Genomic DNA, 9,427 nt, shown 5'->3' on the forward strand with positions numbered 1-9,427 from the left:
TGAGAAAGAAGTACACAAGTTTTACCACAGTAAACATTAAACAGATATTGCTCCACATGCGGACGTTAGTAAACAGAATTGTGATAAATTTACTGGTATCCCGTTTGGGTTTAGTGGTTCTGGTGAGACAGAAAGGCTTTGAGGAGTTTGTTTGAGTGGGGAGAGGAACAGAGTGACTGATTATACAGCTCAAAACAAAAACTCTTTTATGGTTAAATTAGTTTAGTTTTTCTTTTCTTCTTTTTTCTCATGTAATCACAAATGAATCAACAAAACATATGCATATGACGACACATTTTATAATCTGACAGCACGAATTAATGAGTTAAATAGATTATTTTACTGTTTGTGATCATCAGCAGAATCCCCTACTGACTTAAAAACACCATTCCGACAATCCAACAGTGTGGACTGTTTGATTAAGATATTATTTTTAAAAGTAACACAATTTTCTCTTGCCCTTTAACCAGTTTTCCACACCTGCTTTGTTTGCAACTGCAGAGAGAACTTCAATGGATCAGATAAAAGATGAACATTTTCCCAACTGACATACTTGATGAGCATATTTGAATCTGCACATATTTTATAAAATCTATTTAGTTAATCCAGTGCAGATACAAAGCAAATAGTAAGATCAAAACTGCTAACTAAAGAACATGCCCATGTCTCAGTGATGATAGCTGTCTACTGTTGACAGCTATCATCCATCGAGCAAGATGGAGGGACAAGAGACTATCTCCAGCAGTCCATTAGACAGATCCACTCTCCAGCTCCAGCATCCAAACAACCATTAAGAACCCTCTCAATGTGTTATTAAAACTTAAGCACAAATAATATAAAACAATGTATTTTGTATATGTTAAATTTAAATATTGATGGAACTAATTTACAATTCAAGAAGTTATAAAAGAAGCAAAAAAAAGTGATAGGAACAAAATAGGTGTAGTGTTGTAATTTCTGTTTTTCTTATCTTGAAGGTCACATCCTATATAGAATTTGTCCACAGTGATTTTTTTTCCACAGCAATAACATAAACTTTCGCTGGAGAGTCACTGGGGAAATCAAATCACACTGCAAAAGGACCTTGTTCACAATCATTCTTCGAGTAAGGTACCTTTAATCCACTCATGGAATGGACTTGTTACTAAATACTTGACTCCAAAACACAGCTTCTCTATTTGTTGCAGAGAAACAGATAAAACAATAGGAAATTGTTAAATGTATTAATTTAATCCTGCATAAATTGCATAAATGTTGGTTACGTGCTCATTTTACTTGGAGTGTCAATCTCAATCTCATGAGTCTCATATAAAAGCTGGAGCATTTTGCAATTGCTTGTGGCAAGACTACAACAAATAATAGAAAAAAAACATATAAAAAAGGCCAATAAGGAGTATATTTAAACAAACAAATATTTCGCAAATTCTACTAATAAAATATCAACGACAAAAAAAGAAAACTCTGTGTGTGCTTAAGAGTTCACCTAAAAGATGCAGACCAAAGTAAAAAGCAATTACAGTAGCAGTGTAAGAGCATCTGAATTATTAAAGAGAGAAATGCAGACATTAAGACACAATAACAAATCAATGAAAAACAGGAGAACACCATGGTGATTATGGGTTAAATATGGAAAGAATTACATAGTGGACAGAGTTAAACACTGATAGTTTGGGAACAAAACGCAGATCTGAATGTATAATTAAAAGAAGCAGCCAGTTCCATGAATATGGAATACAAGTGGATGATGAGAGCAGGAGGTAAGCTGGACACCATAATCACTTGGCATCCTCAGATCAGAGGAAAAGTAAAGTCAGTCCCCATAATGTTAGGTGAACGACATGTAAAAGCCCTTTTCACTACCTCTGGGAATAATTATAAGATAAAACTCACATTAACAAGATTTCACCTGGTTTTCATACAAAAACATAGAAAACAATAACAAGGTTTGAAGAAGAGACAGAATGCACTTTAGCATGTTTTTAATTTTCTTTTTTTTTTATCACATTTTGATAAAAATGCTGGAATGGAGTGGACTGGACAACAGAAATGGAGCCTAAACCCTCCTAAAGTAAAGGTAAGATGTTTCTGATAGGTCAGAGGCCTCCTTTCTCTTAACTGTGAATAGCTCTATTGTAATATTAATGAACATTCCCTACTACCCTTTTATTACTCTGATTTCTTTACCATGTTTTTGTTATTCTGTCCAAATCTCAGATGCCAAGAATTATTGCACAAGGCAGACATGGAGCTAAGGCGTAAATTCAAGCTGGGAGACAGAACACAGCTGATCTACATCACAGCTGATCCTCTTCAATCACGTCACACCCTGCTGCGGCCAATCAGGATCGGCGCCCTTGCGCGTCCCAGCCAATCAACGTCAAGCTGGTCCATTCAAGAAGACGAGCTTCCGGGAATCTGCCTGCTCGTCAGCTGTGCTTCGCCCACCTCCTCCTTATCTCCACCTTCAGCCCGATGACCATTCTCCAGGCGCCCTACGCGCTCCTCCATCCAAGGCTCTGCTCCATCATCAGTATTCGGACCGGGGTAAGACTAGTGAGCTTCGCCGGACTCAGCATCTTCCCCCCGGCGATCTACGCTCACTAGTCTTCCGCCGGTTCGAGCGCCAAAGATTTGTTCATTAAAATCCTCTAACTGCTTATTTTTCTCTGTGTGAGTTGATCCAGATTGAAATGAGGATTATTATGTTTTCTTTATCCCTAAAAAATCTATTAGGATAAGAATTTGTCATGATTACTTGATGATGCTCCAAAAATGATACAATAACTGGATTAATTAGTTTTTCATTTCAAACTATTTTTCATCAGCTGGGCACCCTTGAGCAGATTAAGTCCTACTTTGTTTCAGGATGTCTTTTAAAGCAGTTTCCATGTCCAGGTTCAGTTGCTCCTTCAACTAATATTTTAAAGTAACCAAGTAGATATAGGCTGAGTTTATAATGTTGCTATAATATGTTATTTCCATGTCAAGCATCCCAAGCAAAAGATATCATTCAATCGGTATTTATATACAGGTAATCATTTATCAAGTTAATAAAATGTGATGGATTTCAAACCTGCTAACAAAACTTTCATTGAGTAGTGCTTCCTATCAAATCTAATAAGAGAAAATTAATTAAAATCTTTAATTAGTTGTAATAGCAGATTCTAATCAAAGAAAATAGAAAAAAGATAAAAAGGTTAAGCTAGAATCACAGCACATAAAAAGAATATCTCCTGGTTGTACCTTATATACTGTCATAGCCCTTAAACTCAACAAACCTTCTTTTATGACCTATGACACTTTCAGTTTTGTATATTGCAATACTTCCAGTACAATAATGTAAAATCGACATATGCAATGAAGGTGTGCTCATAATTAGACTAAAGTCATGAATGACCCCAATCTATGCTGGATACACTGGGGCATATCCAGTCAAGCTTTTCTAACAAGAACTCAGTCAACTGAATCATGTTTAATCCAGATGTAACCTACACAATAATCCAAACAGCCAGAAAGAAAACTATTTTCCAACAAATAAATGTACTTCCAAAAGACTGAAAAATAAATCACACCCCACAGAATATCAAGTTAATCAATCAAGAGATCGGTTTAGTGCAAACAGCCTATTTCTGCTGTGACCTCTGAGTGTCCAGCAATGCATTGCTTGACTTTGTCTCAGTCTTATCAGCCAGCAGCTTACTATCTGATAATCAACAAAATAAGTACAAAACATGCCTCTGATAACCGATCATGCTGTTAGTGCTGTTAAATTTGGCTTTCCCAATGTTTTTTAAAACAATATAAACTGTTTAAAATATATAACAAATAAAAAATGTATAGAAATGTGTGATGAAAGTCTACATACTTTATAATTACAGAGATATGTTGTTTAATTGAAGTTCTTGTAATGTAATTGGCTGCCTCTGTTATTTATGTGTTGCAACTTAAAAGACAAAAATTTTGAAAAAGCATTTTTTTATTATAAAAGACAAAACAAAATACATTTATATGAAATTTAATAAAATATATCAGTCCTCGAACCTCTACATTAAAATTAAACATTTTATGATTTCAACAACTTATATATTTTTTGGAGTCTTAAGTTCCACATGTAACAAAATTATGATGCCCGACTGAACAGTAGCAGGGCCTTACAAGAAGTTATAAACTTTTTCTCAATGTGAACATGAGAACATGATATGGAAGAACTGTGGCTAGAAATATCTTGGAGCTAAACTCAGAGTGAATTTGATGACATTCCACCTTATCTATAAAAGACTTAGGCAGTGTAGAGTAGACCGGCTTAAATACAATCCAGACATATTTCTGTTTCTATTTTACACAGACCCGTTCAGCATAACGGGTCTGTTATGCTGAACTGTGTTATATAATAAATACCTCACTAAGTATCACAAAATAAATATCAAACCCCGAGAGCTGTCAAAAGCAGTTATTCTGAATTTATACATATGACTCATTTCATTCTCATGAGCAGCCTATACGAGGACTTGAGTCAGTTTCATTTGCACAACCCACCGCACATTTTCAGAGGGAAATACAGGGTGCAGTAATATTACAAGCCTATTTATGTCATGTCCAATGTGAATTGCTTTGAAATTTCTGAATACACCTCACAATTGTTTAAAAAGTATCTCATATTCAGATTTTACTGAGAACGTAATACTTTAGAATCAAATATTGAAAGTAGTGTATAAATTTTGATATGATTGAGAAGTTAATTTGTTTCTTTAACTCTATGTTAGCGATTAGTAGTGTACCAGTTTTATAAATCTATTTAGGTGAAAAAAGTGAAAAAAATCTGTTCAAGTAGGGAAATTGCAATAATATTGGGACTTTGATTTTACAGTAAAAGAAGATGTGACAAAATGTTTAAGAACATAATGCCCACCTCTGCTTGTAAGGCAGAGAGACTGACTGCTAGTATGATGATATCTCCTGATGTATGTTTTGTTTTCCTTTTATGGTTTTAATATTACTGTTGTTTTCAATAAGTTAATGTTGTTCTTCCATTTTTCTTTTCAACAGCTGGAATCACAGCTGGAATCCTAACCCCCCCTAAGTCTGGGGGAGTTAGGATTGTTTATATCCTTTTTCTTTCCTCTGATCTCCTAGGTTTTTATGGATGATTGCTGTGCTTAATCAATCTGGCCCTGTTGTGATTTCTTCAGTTTAAAGGGAGTTTATTATCTTCACTGTCTATGACTTCTTCCCTTGCAAATGCTAATTTCCCAAATGTTCAAAACGAATTGGCAAATTTGTAATTCAAATGTAATTTACCAAATCGGGTTAGATTGTATTTGGACTAAATTGATCTGTATTGGTTTAAACCAAATTAGATTAGATTGAATAAATGTCACGTTTTATATTCTGTTTATCTTTCTTGCAAATGGGCCTCAAGCAATTTCTGTCAAAAATGTCAAAAATTCTGTCAAATTTTAATGTGTGTTCTTTGCCTTTATTGTGATTATACAGCTACTGACTTGAACCTTGCAAAATAGGTATCTGATCTTAGTGGGATTAATCTGGTTAAATAAAGCTTTATTTTAGGGAGAGTTGACTTTTTTTACAGTATTTATTGAGGTTTTGTTCTAGCTAATATCCACCACAATGTTGACAAACCACAATGTTGACAAACTGCTGCAATGCCGACCAAAAACTTAAATCACCCACATTTTTACCAACAGCTGTATGAACAAATTATAATCACACTAAAACAAAGACCTTTAGTTCTCCTTGCCTTTAATTACATACACCTGAAAGCAGATATGTGTATGCACTTAATTTAAAATGCATGACTGTTTTGCTCACTGCCTGGCAATAAATCAGATCTTTTCCTATTTTATGTTTTTAAGAGTATGCACACATTTTCCTAGTATTGATGGAATTGCCTGTTCCATCAATACTATTTTAATGTTGTGGATGCCCTTCCACAACCTTTTCACAATAATCTGCATCAATTTTGCCCCGTTGCTCCTGATAGGATGGTTGTAACTGAGTTAGGTTTAGAAGGCAGGTCAGGCAACAAATTTCCCAAGAGACTGAGATAAGAGCTTTATGAGCACCACTCCAAAACATTAACTTTGTTGTCCCTAAACAACATTGTTACTAATATGGCAGGATAATTAAGTCAGTGTGCATTTGGAGGACTTATCTTTGCCTAAGCTTTAACTTTCTTACTGAAGTCTGAAGATGTTGCTTCAATATTTCCATATGCTGCCACCCACATTCGTCATAGTTTGGCTGATATTCCAAGCTTGCAAGAGTCTCCCTTTTTAACAAACCTTTAAAAAAAATTAAGGTCTTTGTTCCTGAGTGTGTTTGAAAGGTGTAATCTGTCTTTTTATGTTACATTTCGATTAATAACCTCTTTATCCTTCTACACAGGTTGGACAGGACTCTCTGGACTGGATATTTTCACAAGGTCCTTTGCTTTTAACCAAGGGCATTGAAGTAGAATGCAATTGTTCTTATTTTGTTTCTTGCATTAAACAAAATAGCATTTAACATTTAAACAAAATAACATTTAAGGGGGAAACATTTCATTTCCCCTTCAAAAAACATTGTAATTTTTGAGTGCAGTTGGAAACAAAAACCAGTCAAGGATCCCACATGAAATAGAAAGTGAATGAATATTTCCTTTATTTTTTTTTAAACGCCATCACTGACTATGCATGTCTGCTATTAAAATGCAGACAAATCCCGTCTGCTTTTGTCTGTCATTCAATTATGTAAATTGTTATCTAAAATAGCATATGCATTAGGCATTTCAAAATTAAACAAACAATGATCATTCATTCATTCTTTCAGATGAGGGTATTAAAGTCCAAGTGATCTTTTATCCGAGCCAGTTGTCTCATAAATATTCCAACAATATTTATTCAGAATGAATTTCAATACACTGACATACATTGCAGACTGTAAGCCCAGTGCAACAAAGCAGGCAACACTGACTAAGCAAAGATGTAGTACTTTAAATCGGGGATTAAGGGTTTACACATGGAGAAAAGTGATTAGTGAGAGCACACACAAGAAGCACACAGTAACACACATAGTCACTGTGTCATGGTGTGAACAAAGGGTTTAGCAACAAAAATACACCCTAACCTGTGGTCGGGATGTCAAGAAAGGTTCCCACACGGCTAAGTGTTGAACATACTTTTTTCTTCTTGTCTTATTGTTTTGAATTGTATTTGTTTCACGAATGATAGCCTACATTTTCACAGTAAAGTAGTAGTGATAGTCTCACATTGGGATAACAGAGCAAAGCTTTTCTAAAAGTACAGAAAAATACTTTCAAGACTCTCTGTTTTGATGAAGAAAGTCTAAAATAACTTCTACAGTTCATTGCATAGGTAAGACAGGTGCAAAAATAAATTCGGTCAAATATTTCAAAACATCGTTCAGATATTCTAAGTTAAAACATGATTTTTTTTTTTAAACAATCACAGCTATTTTTCTTTTAGGCAGTGTTTCCCACTGTCTAAAATAATTTAAAATTTAAAAGAATATGTTACCCCTATCTCTATTACTATAAACTTAGCAGTTGAGGCTGTCCACTAACACACTCAACTACACTGATTCCGTTCAGTGGGAGAAATGGCAAGCTTACATAAAATGAGAAAGTTGCGAGTTAGTACGTTTTAAAGATCAAGCTGGAAAAACAAACAAACAAAACATCTAGCTGTCCTGACTGTTCTGGGATGTTTTTCAAAGTTTGACATGAAACGCCATGCAGCTCCTGATCCTCATCGCCCAGCTGAACATCCTCCGCAGTTCTAACGCGGAGCGCAGAGGTGGCAGCCCTGCCAAATAGGACAGAGATCAGTGTGTGCTCACAGGGGATTGAGTCTAAGTAGCTGCGTCGCTAAATACCCAAATGGGTATGACCCGAACGCACATAAGCAGAGATCAAAAGCGCCACAAAGGAGGAGACGCCCGAAATTCTTCGGCTGAGCGCACAGAGACCAGGAAGGACACATGAGTAGAGGATAGATGGATGCCCCACACTGCAGGATTCTTTCAAAAAGTAGGACCATCCCGACTCACTGCGTTTCACAACCGTGCAGGAAAAAAGCTCAACCTGCGCACGCACGCGCCATAGCAGATACGAAATGAAAATAGCCGTCCTCGGTGCCCCCCTACCTCATTCTGCGTCCTCATCCCACTCTCACTCGTGGTGCCGCCGATACGCTTCTGTTCTGCCTCAGCATCCCAGAGCTCGAGGTAGTGGAGGGAGGGGGTGGGGGGGAGCAGAATCATGACGGTGATGCAATGAGGCTGACGCGCCGCTCAACGAGGAGGAGCCGACCAATGAGAGTGTAATCCGAGAAATTCCTCACCAATCCACTCAATTGAAGAAAGTGAAGGCTGTGCTTGACCGCAGTCCGTAGTAGCAAGGTAGATTGAAGCTGTGGGAGAATTTTTTAGTCAGCCGCCCGTGCGAACTGTTTTCATTCCCCATGTCTGCGCTGCAGATGTTACAGCTCCAGTAAAGCAACATATTGTGTGACCAATCAGCTACGATTGTAGTCACAGCTTTTTAAGAATAATGTGACGATACTAAATAACATCAGCAACAATGATCAAATAAAAATTGTGGTGATGACCAAATAAATAAATAAGTAACTAACTACCTAAATAAATAAATAGGTTCATTTGATTTTGCTTTTATCAACAAGCCCAAGGAAATAATCTTTGGCACATGCAGGACAACAGTTGTCCAAGAAGTTGAACTACACCTAAGCTTACTTTCTATGTCTAGCATTGAGCGTTGCCTACTCACTGCTGCATTTTTGCAACCAGATTCTATCTCTATTTGGTTGAATACGAAACTGACTGTTTTGGTCTGGCTGTTTCTGTTGTCCTTTCTTTTCCGTCAGCTGATTTGGACTTGCATCAAAAATATCCCAAACTCTTGTGTGTTGTCATAATTAGACACTGCTGAATGGAAACATGTATCTTCCACTATTTTTCTCTGCACCAGTATCACCTTTAAATATCCTAAAATTGCCAGTCCCAAGGATTTTACTGGTTCTCTTTAACAGGTAACAGGGTCTTCCTATCATCTTTACTTTTTGTGCATTACTGTTTCACGCAAATATTTCTGTCTGCATCAGATGGCTGGTCTGAGTGACAATGAGTGTTTTTATAAGTCATCATGAGCAACTGCGCTATTTTTTTTTTATTTACTCTTTTTGGGCTATGTCATGTGTTTGGGTTTTTAGGACTTTTGCGGTACATTTAAAACAATTGTCCCCACCTGATCCTCTCTCTTCTGTAGCCACTTAGTTTAATACGTCTCCCATTCAAATTCCATTGAAAAAGCATTGATATGCTCCTCATTTGGTCTTGTGACATTTTGCCGTCTACACTTTGGTTTTGTTCCAATTGAGAAAAATCGCTGTGT

At 36.3% G+C, this 9,427-nt stretch overlaps 1 protein-coding gene across 1 annotated transcript in view; it reads right to left on the reverse strand.

Moving 5' to 3' along the window:
* Positions 1-8,223, reverse strand: part of b3galt1b (UDP-Gal:betaGlcNAc beta 1,3-galactosyltransferase, polypeptide 1b) — a 36,568-nt gene extending 28,345 nt beyond the window's left edge. The window contains exon 1 of the mRNA XM_055031355.1: positions 8,164-8,223. The gene's annotated coding sequence lies outside the window, so the exon portion shown is untranslated. The remainder of the gene's footprint in view (positions 1-8,163) is intronic.
* Positions 8,224-9,427: the final 1,204 nt, after the last annotated feature.

This window comes from Poeciliopsis prolifica, unplaced genomic scaffold, assembly GCF_027474105.1.
Source record: "Poeciliopsis prolifica strain line A6 unplaced genomic scaffold, Auburn_PproV2 SCAFFOLD007, whole genome shotgun sequence".
In the NCBI taxonomy this organism is placed as follows: Eukaryota; Metazoa; Chordata; class Actinopteri; order Cyprinodontiformes; family Poeciliidae; genus Poeciliopsis; species Poeciliopsis prolifica.